This window comes from Melanerpes formicivorus, unplaced genomic scaffold (genome assembly GCF_026170545.1).
Source record: "Melanerpes formicivorus ecotype bairdi unplaced genomic scaffold, bMelFor1.0.p_v2 SCAF_33, whole genome shotgun sequence".
NCBI lineage: Eukaryota > Metazoa > Chordata > Aves > Piciformes > Picidae > Melanerpes > Melanerpes formicivorus.
Genome location: NW_027142385.1, coordinates 4,988,751 through 5,003,020, shown reverse-complemented (window position 1 = coordinate 5,003,020; position 14,270 = coordinate 4,988,751). Strand labels below are relative to the sequence as shown.

At 37.5% G+C, this 14,270-nt stretch overlaps 1 protein-coding gene across 10 annotated transcripts in view; it reads right to left on the bottom strand.

Annotated features, from left to right (window-relative positions):
- DENND1A (DENN domain containing 1A) overlaps positions 1-14,270 on the bottom strand; it is a 202,798-nt gene that overhangs the window by 175,252 nt on the left and 13,276 nt on the right. The gene's annotated exons all lie outside the window — the stretch shown is intronic.

Sequence of the window (14,270 nt, the reverse complement as noted above, 5' to 3'; positions counted from 1 at the left end):
AAGACCTGATGAATGGTCAGTAAAAAGATATTGGAAAAGTTATGCATCAGACCAGTTAGATCCTTTTGTAAGGTAACATGTTGCATTTTCAACTGCTCTTACTTACTCTGGGATTCCCATAAAGAATGGTTCCAGGTTTGATCAAAATTTTACCAATTCTTTTAATGGCAGCTGTCAAACAGTTCCATTGCAGACTGTTTAATGTATGAAACATAGTTGGGGGATTACCTATTAAATCCTTGACTTCTTTTACTTCATCTATACCAAGAAATCGGTTTTAAAAAATCCAATGTACAACAATACAAATTAATTTATCTTCTACTAACATTCTAAACTGTGAGAATAAGGAGACACTGGAAAGCATCAGATGTCTTCAGTTATCAGAAAATTCAGATTTCTTTCTTTACAAAGAGGAGCAGAAAACTTTCAGTTCAGATTAAATTTTAAACTGACGATACAGATCTGAGTAAAGCTAGAAGTATAAAAAAGGGATGCACAGGATAGAGCTAAAGCTAAAATAACAGAGATCAAAAACAAGACACAAAAAGTACTTATTTCAAGTCTTATTTGTTACATGTTTCTCCTGGCTTCATTTGAGATCTTCAGATCTTTTATATACAATGGCTAATTGCTTTGGTGATACCTCAAGTCTACATTACAGCATGGCTGATGAATCTTTTGAGTTTGCTTTACTATGCACTTAAGGAGATATTTCTCTTCATAACCATCTGTTCTACAACCAACTCAGAAATTGACTATCACTAGAAATCTAAGACAAACTCCATGAGCTCTGTAAGGAGGAAATTTTGAATGGATTATGTTTTTAATTCTTTCTTTTCCCCTCTGTAAATTTAGTCAGTAAATCATACAGCAGCTAAAACTTGAAAAAAATTCTGTTAGGTAACATCCTACTTCAGCAGTCAAGAAATCCACAAAGCCTGGCTTACAAAATTAAGTATGAAGTGTTTTGAAACATTTCACAGGCTGCCTGTAATAACTATACTAAAGAGTTTAAAAGCAGAAGTTGATACTTTAAGTAGGCTTTTTGGGGGGTTAATAATTTTTTTTAAATTATTTGTGTTTGATCAGTGTATTTTCTTCTCGTAACCTTTTCACCACTCTATAAATTTAATAGAGAGATGTTTCAAGTGCTCAGGCCATGAATACTGAATTTGTTTCTCTCCTGCCTCTTTGTATTTATATTCTGAGACAGCAGAGTTGCCTGGTGACAGCCTCTTCAACAGCAGCTGGCAAGCCCTCCTTGTCCTGAAAATACGAAAAAAGCAGTTAACTAATATTTTATGCCATGACTTAAACGTGACAGTCTGGAAGTGCCAATATCACACAGGCTAGGATTTACAAGATAAATTTTTTTCTTGTGTCTCAGAAGCAATAAAGGGAAAAAAAAATAAACAGACCTTAATCACATGTAGCTAGCATGCAGCCAAAATTAACCCAGAGTTAGTGCATCACCTAGAGCTTAACAATACCAGACACCACCAGTGATTGTGTACATCTGCCAGTTTAACTTGCTTTTCCAGAATGCAAGTTCTCAGGTTGCACAAGATAAGACCAAAGCAATTGGAATTTTGACATTTCTACAAGAAACAGTCTTTAATATTTACAAGACACGAAGTCCAGCTTGCTTATGTATGCCTATCTACTTTCCCAAGATTGCTGCTTTTGTTGAAGGCTCAAGCACATGTAAGCTAAAACATTTTCTCTAAGCTAGCTTTGTACAGCAAAAATAAAAGTTTTGATAAAATTAGAGTTTATAGCCAACTTAATATCTCTTATTGTCATGTCATAGGAATCTTAACTCAAAAAACTCTGATTCAATTAACACCACATTTTCCACTTTCCTCTGTGAAACAGACAATTTTTAACTGTTTGTTGTTTTGAAGAAAGCCAGGAATAACATTTTAATGTCATACTACTTTTTAGAAATGGTGAATTACAAGGAATTCATGTCAAACCACAATGTGGCCATGGCAATCAATCAACTACATTACAAAACCTAAAGGAATTGCTAATGAAAACAAATAATATTTCCCAACATGCTGCCAGGCTTTTCATTACTTTTGAGTTTTATAAACATTTCCCAAACTGCTTTATTTTCACCACTTTTGGGGGTATAGCTTAAATGATATTATGGCCATTTCCATATGCTAATAACCTGTATTTTCCAAGCATTACAGAACACATGACAATCATCTAACTTCTTTATTTCTTTCTAAAATTCAGCAGCCATCATGAGGTCAGATACATGGATATTACGCAAATATGCACAGGTACTGTAGGAACACATTCACTGTTATATGGACTGTTTCATTTCAGGTTTAACCTGAAGTGACTCAAAAAGCACTTGGATAAAAGTGTTCAAGTGAACCACAAGTTCATGAAGTGATGTACTAAAAAGAAAAAACCCAACCCTGCTCTTCAGCAACTGTATAATTGCCTGAACTACACAGAGAATACCTCCTTTGTTAAACATGCAACAGTGAATACTGATTTCTAAGCCTCAAGCTATGTAACTTTATAATGTTTAAAACTCTGACCTTACTTTCATACTTTCAATATTGATAGTCTCAAACTGTTTTCAGTTTCAAAGTTATCATCTGTTACTTTCAGTAGAGTACCACCAGCTCCCAATGACACGGCTCTGTGTTACTGATCTGCCCAAATATCATCTCTTAAGGGAATGCCCCTGCACAGCAATACAAGATTTTATATAAAACTAGCTCCTCAGAATAATTTTGGGGGTTTGTTTGCTTCAAATTTTCTATTGTTGCATCTCTCTTCATTTCAGGATGCTTTAATTATTCAAATGGCATTGAAACAGAAAGAAGTAGCTTCTGTCAAAGATTAAATTGTGACAGAGGAAAGCAGTACTTCCATTCTTAAATTCCATTGCTTTCTTTAGTAGACATGCTAACAAATACTTCTGGAATGTAGAATAAAATATATCCCATCTATCACACAATAAATCTGATTCATAGGTTTCATTATCAGCAAAGGAAGCCCAACCTTGCTATCATTCTTGGGCAGACATTATTACAGAGATAGTACAGTTATGGTTTCTACAGCATACACATGCTCAGAGCTCCATGCTTATTGCAATTTTAACTACAGAAATCTGTGGTAGTAAACCATCCTGCCTGGCCAGTAGTTGTATTGGTCACCAACTCATTCCTAAGTTTTAAGATGTGCCAGATAATACATAAAATATAGCAATAATTATTTGGTTGATACATATCAGAACTCAGCCTTGTACCCTTCACTACCCAATTTCACCTTTTTGTTTCAGTTTGAACTGTGTAACATGCCCATCTCAACTTATGAATCACATTGGTGCTGCCCATTCCATCAAAATGATCATGAGAATTTCTACAGGTCCATAAGCTGGAAGCAAGTTAAAAGAAATAATCAGCAATTGGTCACACTGAGCCTAACCTAAGGCTGCAGCATCACTTGTGAATGCCTACAGAATGAAGTATTACATGAGAGAAAAGTTAGTAAAAAAAAAGGAAAGGCACTCAATATACTGTCCTGCAAAAAGTTTCTGTGGAGTTAGATGTGTTGATGGCAGAAGTTGAACTTCTTGGACTGTATTCAAAACCTAGTGGGGGTTGAGAGCTTCTAACACAGAAAATATATCTCATGTAGCTAATGACCATGAGATGAAAGAAAAAGAAAATCACTGTTCAGAATGACTTCTGTCTTTTGGAGTCAAGTTCATTAACTGGACAGCATCAAGCACCACAGGAGAATTGTGGGTATATTTACACTTGAAATATTGAACTATTTCATACCTGCAATGCTTTCAACTACTATTACCCAAGTTCACTTTATGCCATGTGTGATGCTATAATAAAAAAGTTTCTGAGAAAGTAAATTCAGCAGATTGAAAGCAGGACCATCAGCTTAAAGAATAATTTGTTTTACATGAAGAGGAGCTTGCTGATAGTGCAACTAGACAGGAAATCTATCATCCTACTAAAAGAAAATTTCAAACATTTTTATGACTGCAGAAAAGGCAAGGGCATCAACAGGATTTTTAACTGCAAAACAGAAATGTGCTAGAACATTTTAAAATATTTGACTCTTCCAAGATGTATGCCAGCACATATCCTGCAATCAAGATGTTCCTCAGACAATGGTCTAGTCTAGTTCTGAGTAGGAACACTTCATAATGTTCCTACTCCTCCTCCTTGCCAATAAGACCAGCTCCAGTGTAGGTAAGCCCACACTGGGAGAGGGAATTGTGGCCAAAAGGGCCAAGAAGGAGCTCTTTTGGGGGCTCTTGAAGCTGGGAAAGCAGCACACCTCTGCTAAGGGCTGGCAGCTTGTGGCAGACTGCTCAGATGGTGTGGTGGAGCCAGCACCCCTGGCAGCACAGCTAAACAAGGTAGAAACAACCACACCCAAGGAGAAGCCACAGGGAGGGCAGTGTGGTGCCAAGCACAGAGGTTATCTCTGTTGATTGCAACTGGTCACTGCCTAGAAGATGACCCAGCGTGGCAACCACGTGGGTAAAAGGAGGAATGCAGGGACCCAGTCTGAGTTCCCCCACAAACAAGCAGCTGCCCAAGTGTCCGGTTGAAGGTACAGTCTCAGCCTGGCACTGGTACCAGAGGACAGTAGAGAAGATGCCTGTGTTAGGTGTGAGTATGTCAATGGACTCCTCAGCCGGGTGGGAGAGCTAGAAGAGAACTGGAAAGGTTAAGGAGTATCAGGGAGCATGAGAGACTGGTGGGGCCACAGCCTGAAGCAAAGGCAGCAGACGGAGTCTCAGATTCATCACAAAGCAGAGGATCCCCTCCCCTCCTGCCACCAGGCAACAGAAGAGGACTAAAAGATGGGGGGAGTGAAAACAGGTCCCTGCTCAGGGAGGCAGGTGAATCTCCTCCCAGCCTCCCTCCAGCTGGCAGCTGGTCATGAGCAGTGTCCCCCAGGGCTCAAAACTGGGGCTAGTTCTGTTTAATATCTTTATTAATGATTTGGATCAGGGGATCAAAGGCACCAGTGGCAACAATGCAGATAACACTAAACTGAACAAGAGCATTGATCTGCTCAAGAGTAGGAAGGTACTGCAGAGAGGTCTGGACAAGTTAAATCAACAAGTTGAGGTCAACAGAATGAGGTTTAACAAGACCAAGAACATGATCCTGCACTTTGGTCACAACCCCAAGCAACACTCCAGGCTTGGGGAAGAGTGGTTGGAAAGAAAAACTTCTTTACTGAAAGAGTGGTGATGTGTTGGAGGTGGTGGAGTCATCACCCCTGGAGGTGTTCAAGAAATGTGTACATATGGCACCTCAGCATATAGTTTAGTGGTCATCGTAGATAGGTTATAGTTCAACTTGATGACCTAAAAGGTCTTTTCCAGCCTTAATGATTCTAGGATAATCATGTTACACTAATTAAATAGCCAGTCCTGGAAACCATCCCCTTTCTTTTCCTTGCCCAGTTTTATTACACAACAAACTCCCAACTACACTTAGAGACTTTTTCTTTCCAATTCTTTCCAATCTTAGCAGCAGATTTGCAGATTTTTTTTCCTTTCACTACCAACCCAAAAAGGTAATGAAAAAATGCACCTTGAACCCACTTGCACAGTTGTTCTCCACAGGTTGATCCACAAGGTGCCAAAGTGCAGTTCTACATCAACTGTTATTGTGCTGACATGCAAAGCTATTGAGGATGACCAAAGAAACAAGGCCAACTGGCAGCACAGATACATTCTCCAGCATCTGCACATCATCACTGATTTGCAAGAACACCTAATACAGCACAGACTAGGAGAGAAACCTGTGTCCTATAGACACTAAGTCCTCAGAAGCAACTTCTGGAAAAAAAAAAGAAAGTTGAAGGAGTAGAACATTCAGAGAGACATTCTTCCCATAGTGCTCTGTAGAAACATCAGTGAGAGCTTGAGCTTCACTTGCACACAATCACATGCTTAGCACTGATAAGCATCATGATGAGGAGAAGCAGTTTAAAAAAAAATAAATATCTATAAAATGAGAAGTAAGCTCAAGAGCTGTAGCAGCTTTTATCACAGAGAAGCACACCCTTGAGGAGCACATATTCTTCACTCGTTATCCCATGCCACATCTAACTGGATTTCTAATTCTGCTCCCTAGCTGTTTTCTCCAGTTCTGAAATCACACCACTTTGTAATCTAACCAGGAGGACTACAAAGTATCCAGAGGTCATTTCTAAAAACTCTCCTGCCTGTTAAACTCTTATTTGCTCTACATCAAGTCACCTGGTTTGGAGTATAGAAACAAACAGCACTTACAGTAATTTACTTATAAGAGCATATATGTTAAATTTTTTTACCACCAAAGATTAAATTAGAAGTTACACACACAAACACAACTCCTTTTAAAAAGGCTCAAAACAGTGTATTTACATCTGCAAGTACTCACTTTATTACTACAACCTTTATAACAGAGCTTAGGTTTGCTTCAAACAAAACAGGGTTCTCAGCGATAGAAGCACAAGAAAAAGCCCTGCATACAGTTAGTCTACAAAGAATTAACTGGATTAATTAGCAAGGGATTTGAGAAGCAGCTTGGAGCTAGAAAACCAAAACACTAAATTGTTTAAATACTTTGGCAATGGATCAAGGTTTCTAGGCAGCCCTATGTTCCATTCTCTCCTCTTTTTTTTTTCCTTTTGCTCGGTGTTCTAACACATTTAACCTGACGAGGTACTTTTTCATGAGATATGAATGACACTGTCAAAATACCAAAAAAGATGTGAATTAAAAAATACCACAAGCTGTTAGCAATTCTGCCAACGTGTATGAGCCCAGGCAACATTAATTAAAAATCAATAGTTTAGGACATAAATAGCTCTTATCTCTGTTATAGTATATCTCAAACATAACTCCTTATTAAAGAGAAAGAAAGAAAAAAAAGGCAATGTCTTTGCTATTATACTGACTGAATTGACCACAACAAAGCAAAAGAAATAAGGCAAAAACACCGAGCACGGAAACACATATGAGAAAGGGAGGACAGGCATATGAATGATTGGAATGCTTCAACCTTGCACTATCATTAACACATAACTGGCTGGAAATAGCCAAGCGGAGAATACTTGCAGAATAAGTTACCAGGAAGAACACTTCAGGTTTCCAGTGCTAATACGATGCTATAGAAAATCCTGCATGCCAAGGAAATAATGCGCACATCTTTCTGTCAGCTAGAGCTTATTAGCCAGCATTTTGATTATGTATCTCAACTGAAGATTAAGTTACTGTGAATTCTCCAGTAATTACAAAATAAAGGTAAGAAAGAGGTAGAAAATTGCATTTGACTTTTTTCTTCTTTAGCGAAAAAATCTTCAAACCAAAACTACATTAGAAGGCATCAAAGCTAAAAGATTTAAGCTAAACTGGGAACTTAAACCAGGACTTTAAATAGATGTTTTCAACCTTACAGGGTGCCAAACATCTGAAAGACTTAAGCCCATTTTCTAACAAGAGATCATCTAAGGCACACCAAAGTAGATGCACAGTTTGGATCTGCCATAACACTGGGACAATCACAACAATGTAGATCTCTGAAGAGTTTCCACAGAAAATGCATTAATATAAAAAAAAAAGAATATGTAAGAATGATGCTGAAATAGAAAGGTTAAATTCAGTTTTCCTTTTGTTTAATGCCTCTTGCATTATTCAATTATTTATTAACAATGGGTATACCAAATACTTCCATCAGGACAAGTAGACTAAATGAAGGAGGAAGTCGTCAACCAGGCACTATTTAGCAAAAATGTATTTATTTGAGTTCAAAATAAAAGGCAACATTTCATTTAGCCAAGAGCTATGTGTACATATGCCAAGACACTAAACCACTATGCAAATTTCAATGGAAAAGTAGATCATACAATTGTAGCACCCTTTAGGTGGAATTCTCAGGACAGAAAGGATTATTTTGAGAAGCAAGATTTCAAATCTGAGCTCTCAAGAACATCTTGAAGCAGATGTTCCACTCAAGTACAGACCATAGATCTACCAATGAACAACGCCGCCACGCTTGGGATAACACTAAAGTGAACAGCCAGGCATTCAGGACTTAAGAGTCTGGAACATATGAGGACATCAGTGCTGTGAAATCATAGGCCAAGTAAGAGCCACATCTATAGGAATAATCAGAGATTATTTTAAAATTCACTTCTATTATGGCAGAGTTTTCATGAAGTATTAACCATTAAGATTCTAAGTGATTGTATTTCAACATGGCAACTAGATTTTTGAGTCCTACCTCATAGCTGAACTTTGGGATATTCCTACATCTTCCCATCCCATTGCCATAACCCCACCTTCCAAAATTTAGTTTATTAATTAGAGTGCAGTGCAAGAAAAATCAAGGGTTCTATTCATAGGCATCAAACCTTAATTTTTAGTAGGAAAGGTACATTACAGCACAGAATTGGTACATTATAGCACAGAACTGCTGCTAACAGCGTTCCCCCAATAACGTTTTATGTCATCATCGTAAAATGCAAATTATCCCTTTACTAACATTTCAATCATCTTCTCGACTGATGGTTCCAAGAAGTTAAAACAATTCAGAAGCCTTGTTACATCACCTGTCTCCATTTTATTTTATCATTATAAACAGGACTGGTAGGATGCAGAAGTAATTTGTAGACTCTCTACATTTTCTTCTACAAAGATGAAGATATCCCCCTAATAGGTTCCATCTATGTTACATCTTAAATGAAAATACTTATACTACAGAAGATATTTCTCATATTTTTGGGATTACTTTTAGCATTCTAACACTGTTTATAATACTGGTGAAAATACTGCCACCAATAAAGAAACAAACATTAAAAAGGTGTCCTTTAAGCTTCCCTTTAAGGCATCTAGCGTAATTGTATAATTTGCTCTGGACATCATTAAAATGTAAAGTTAATGAGGATTCAGCTGAAAACAGAAGAAATGTAACCTATTTTCAGGCAAAACTTCTAACACTGCAATCAGAGGGAAAACCTCTTTGATGTCTCTTTGTCTCTTCTCATTAATTTTCTTTTGGTTTAAAAAAAAAAAGAAACACAAAGGCTGTTTAAACTAAAAAATGCATAGAAGTTTAAACATGGTAATTATAGTCAAGCTGCAATGAGGTCATTAGGCTTTTAAAACTTTGAGATAAACAAAATTGAAATGTATGACTATTTTAAAAACATGTCAATACTCAATTTTAATTGTCCATGTGATTGACACCCACTGTATTCTAAGGATTTAGTCTACATTTTCAGAAGTGCTTCAAGATGACTAGGTGAAGGACCTAATCCCATATCCAGGGTAAAGCAAAGCAATCAAGAAATACATCAAAATGAAAAACAGTGTAATTACTGCATTATTGGATACCATACTTGGTATTTTAAGTGCAACAAGGGATGCTTTTTGCAATTCCCATGCAAGAGAGATGGCAAATTGTGAGATTCCACTACTTTTTACCCCTATAGTTCATTAAAGAATAAAATATACAGAATTAACCAGGTTGAAAAAGACCTTTGAGATCATCAAATCCAATCTATCACCCAGTACCATCTAATCAACTAAACCATGGCACCAAGTGCCTCATCCAGTCTTATTTTAAACAATTCCAGTGATGGGGACTCCACCACCTCCCTGGGCAGCCCATTCCAGTGGCCAACCTCTCTTTCCGTGAAGAATTTCTTCCTAGTATCGAGCCTGAACCTCCCCTGGTGCAGCTTGAGACTGTGTCCTCTTGTTCTGTCACAGGTTGTCACCATATTTGTACTTGGACCATCTGTCACCATACCAATGGGCTTGTGACACTGGGAGAAGAGACCAACTCCCACCCAGCTACAACCTCCCTTCAGGTAATTGTAGACAGCAAAAAGGTCTCCTCTGAGCCTCCTCTTCTCCAGGCTAAACAACCCCAACTCCCTCAGCTGTTCCTCATAGGGCTTGTGCTCCAAACCCCTCACCAGCTTTGTTACCCTTCCATGGGCACATTCAAGCAACTCAACATCTTTCTTAATCTGAAAGGCCCAAAACTGGACACAGCACTCAAGGTATGGCCTGACCAGTGCTGAGTATAGGGCAGAATAACTTCCCTGCTCCTGCTGGTCGCACTATTCCTGACACTGGCCATGAGGCCATTGGCCTTCTTGGCCACCTGGACACACTGCTGACTCATGTTCAGCCTAATATCAACCAGTATCCCCAGGTCCCTTTCTGCCTGGCTGCTCTCCAGCCACTCTGACCCCAGTCTGTAGTGCTGCATGGGGTTGTTGCGGTCAATCTGTAGAACCTAGCACTTAGATGTGTTAAATCTCATGCCATTGGACTGCCCATCTGTCCAGCCTGTCAAGGTCCCTCCGCAGAGCCCTCCTGCTCTCTAACAGATTAACACCTGCTCCCAACTTGATGTCATCTGCAAATTTACGGATGATGGACTCGATCCCCTCATCCAGATCATCAATAAAGATATTGAACAAGTTAAATAATTCTATTTACTCATTACAGCTATTTCTGTTTATGAATACTGTCAAGGCACACACCAAGCTATATACTTCTGGTTTAACATCCCAATTCTTTCCAGCAGACAGTATCTTTAAGAGATATTTAATTACATAGTACTGACAGAATCTACAGTACACTGCAGTGCTATGTAGTTTTAGTGAATAATTTACAAGTAAATTTTATTAAAACAATTTTTAACACTACTGTGTAGGAAAAGATGACAGATCACCACAAACACAAAGGATTTAAGCCATTAAGTAAAAGGAGCAAATATACAGGATAAATGTAACATTACCTTTAGTGTAGAAGGACTTAAATCACAATGAAGCAAAATAAACACATCTACAACATTTTTCCACGTACAAATTTCACCTCTTAGTAAAATGGGATGAGATCAATATATTAGCCTGTGGCAATGCTAAGTAAACATCTACTGCATTTGTGGACCTAGGTTATAGCTTTGAATAGGGTAAATAATTCTCTACTTAAGATGTTTGATAAAATCTGTATTTACTACAACTTGACCCCACCCTTTATCACAGGCTACTTCTGTTCTGCTATCTCCCCAGCCAACTATTGAAGAAACAGCATAAAATAACTTCAGTTCTGACTGAGCTGTTTCCTATATTTTGGCATCTCCCCCTGCTTGCTTCTACTGTCCTAGAGTCACATTCACAAAAAGACACAGCACATGATTTAAATAACATTAAGTCAAATATGAAGCTTACAAATAGGAAAAGTCAGAAGCCTGATTCTACTGTCCACCTATACTGCAGTATTTAATCAGCTATTTTGTCTTCACATTTTTTGTTAGCATTTGATTTGAGTCTGGATTAATTATTTTTGATAGGTGCTTTTCCACAGAGCAATGATCTGGTTTTAGAATCTTTGGAACAGATCTTAAGGAACTCAAAAGTATCTTACAGGTCAGCTGGACACAAGAAAACAATTACTCTTCATTTAAGAGACAAAATCATGCAAGATTCAATTAATACAAAAAGATAATGTTATTACTAGTTCTATTCATAACTGTGAGGTTACAAAGTAAATGACTCTTCAAAGGAACTAAAGATGGGATTGGGTTATTTCACTAAAATGAAGTGGGAGTTGTAAGTGTTAGGGCTAGGGTTTAACTTTACCTCCAGTTGAAAACTTAGCACAAATTGTAAGTGTGGAAATACTTTTGGCTAAAATAACTGAAAGCTGTTTCCCTTAAAAAAAAAAAACAACAAACACACAAAAATCATCTTCCCAGGAGTCAGTAATCTTTCAGTATTTGGAGATTTGACAAATGGTTTCCCAAAATCAGGAAGGTCTAGGAAGAGACAAAAACCTCCTTACTCATCAGTCAGGATTCAGCAGCAATCTCTCTGCATTCTTTCTCCCCTCTCCAATTATAGCACCCAGTGGAGAGCAGGTGACACACCTTGTTCAAAGATAACAAGTGTGTTTGGCTATTATCAGAACACAATGCAGGTCTTTGATTAAAACGTGTCTTACCACTGGTGTTCACAAGCACTGCAAAGGGAAGCACACCATGCACTGCCCCTTCACTATGAACCTGCACTCTACAGCATTTCAAGGAGAGTACTGCAGGGTCAGCCTTGTCTCTGGTAGCACAAAATGTGGGAGGTGGGATTTGGGTGGTTTTTTCACAACTATTGCTAAAGTAAAGCAATAGTCTTGAACTCATTTTATGTTTATTTGATAATATTTTAATCTCTATTTAATCTCTACCTCTGTTTAAATCTTAAAAAAAAAAAAAAGCAAAACCACAACAAACCCAACAAATAACACAAGAAAACCTGGCAATGTCTCTTTTTGTTCATGACCAAAAAAAATATCTCACCAAAGAGAAGCAAACCAATACTGCCTGGGGCAGTCTGATGACAGACCTCTTTTTGAATTAAGAGTTTACATTCCCTTCTTGTAAGAAAGTACCTATAAGAAAATTAACCAGTAATAAAAACAGATCTAGTTTATCCTTTGCTCTACCAAGTTTGCTTTGCTTGCATGGTAAAACAGTGCTGTGGGTAGAATTACTGACCTACATATCAACAGACTAAACAGGTACAATTTTTAAACTCCAGTATTGCTATTGGAACCACCCATTGGAAGCATCAGTACAATGGTGGATGGACTCAATGTCAGTCATTCCTAGGACAGTGCTTACAACATTAGGCAAAACTCCTCAAAATTGCTATTCTTAATCTACAGGGAGTCTACTTTAAAGTCATTACTACTTTGTTTCTTTTTCATCTGAATGACACTAATTAAAAGTTCTTTACAGAAATGTCTGTATCCAGACTCACCGCTGATTGCAGATGCATTAAGCTTTAAGCAAAAATTAACACTCATTAATGAGATTACCTGTTGTGATTAAATAAGGACAAACAAAAACAAACTACCTTGGAAATTTCTGTGACTGAGAAGGAACTAAGGTTAAAATTGCTCCCTTTATTTAAAGTCATTCACACAGCCTATAACAATTTTTGGCTCTACTCAAAGCAGAATCTCTGCAGTTACTGGAATAAGAGCCCTACTCTTAAAGGAGCACATTAACGGAGATTTAATTACAAGTGCTTCATTAAATTCTTAAATGCTTCAACTGCTGAAATATTCCATGTTTCAGTAGTATTTGATACCTAAATTGGGTATCTCAAGAACTCTTTAAAAAGATCAACCACTCAAACTTCTCTATAAATTCAAGGAAAACTGTAAGTACAGCTAGTGAATGAAAATAAGTTGTTGAAATGACCGAAAAAAACTTCCCTAAAAAAGTTTCGGTTTAGCAGTTAATTTCAACCTGCAGTTAAAAAGGCACTAGCTGTCAGTCAGTTTTCTCACCCAACTCTATCATGAAAAGAAAAACTGACAGATCACAGGAGCTTGCCTTTGTAAACCAATTCGGGAACTTTCATGCTTCTTATTTGTTAGGTTAAAGGTTAAATTGCTGACCTCTGCCCTCCTGCTTAGCAGCCTTTCCCTTTTTCTGTAAAGCTTTATTTTGGAGCTGTATTTACATGGATTAGTCTCTTTTCACGCTAAGAAGGAATCTGTTCACAGCCAAAGCCTTAGTTCTGGTTGTACAAAAAGCAGTCACAATTATTCAGCAGCAGACAATGACCATATTGTGGATTTTTAAAAAAAAAAAAAAAAAACACCTCAGCCATGGCAAGTTCTGTCCTTGCTGCACAAAACAATAGAAGAAAAATCTTATCAAGCATTCAAGAGAAAGCAAACAAAGCAGGCCCACTGTGAACTTGATGAAGATGTCAAGCTCCTTTAAAAAAATATAAATCAACAAAAGAGTTTTAAAGTCTTGTGAGTTAGACTTTCTGTGCTGAATTTTTCTGTCTAGTTAAATAGTGCCAGAAGTAGCAATATAGCAGAGACTAGTAATTACTTCTGAAACAGAAAAGGCTGTAGACAGAAATAGTTAAAGCATGAAACAAAAAGGACAAATGGATACACAAAATAACTTCCAGAAATGGAAGAATATTGAATTATACTTGATATTAACATTTGGGGGGTTATTAAATGCAGCATCACCAGCTAAGAACACATTAAAAAATGTGTTAGATAGAATTCATGATGAACTGCAGTATAACAGATTCTAGTATTTTTTCATAAAGTGAGCTTCCCTTCGAGTTATGTATTTCATTTTTACTGCAAAAGCCAAATTGTAAACTGTCTTCAACCAAAGCAGTGCCATGTATCTCATCTGGACACTGCAGTCCTAGGAAGTGCTTTG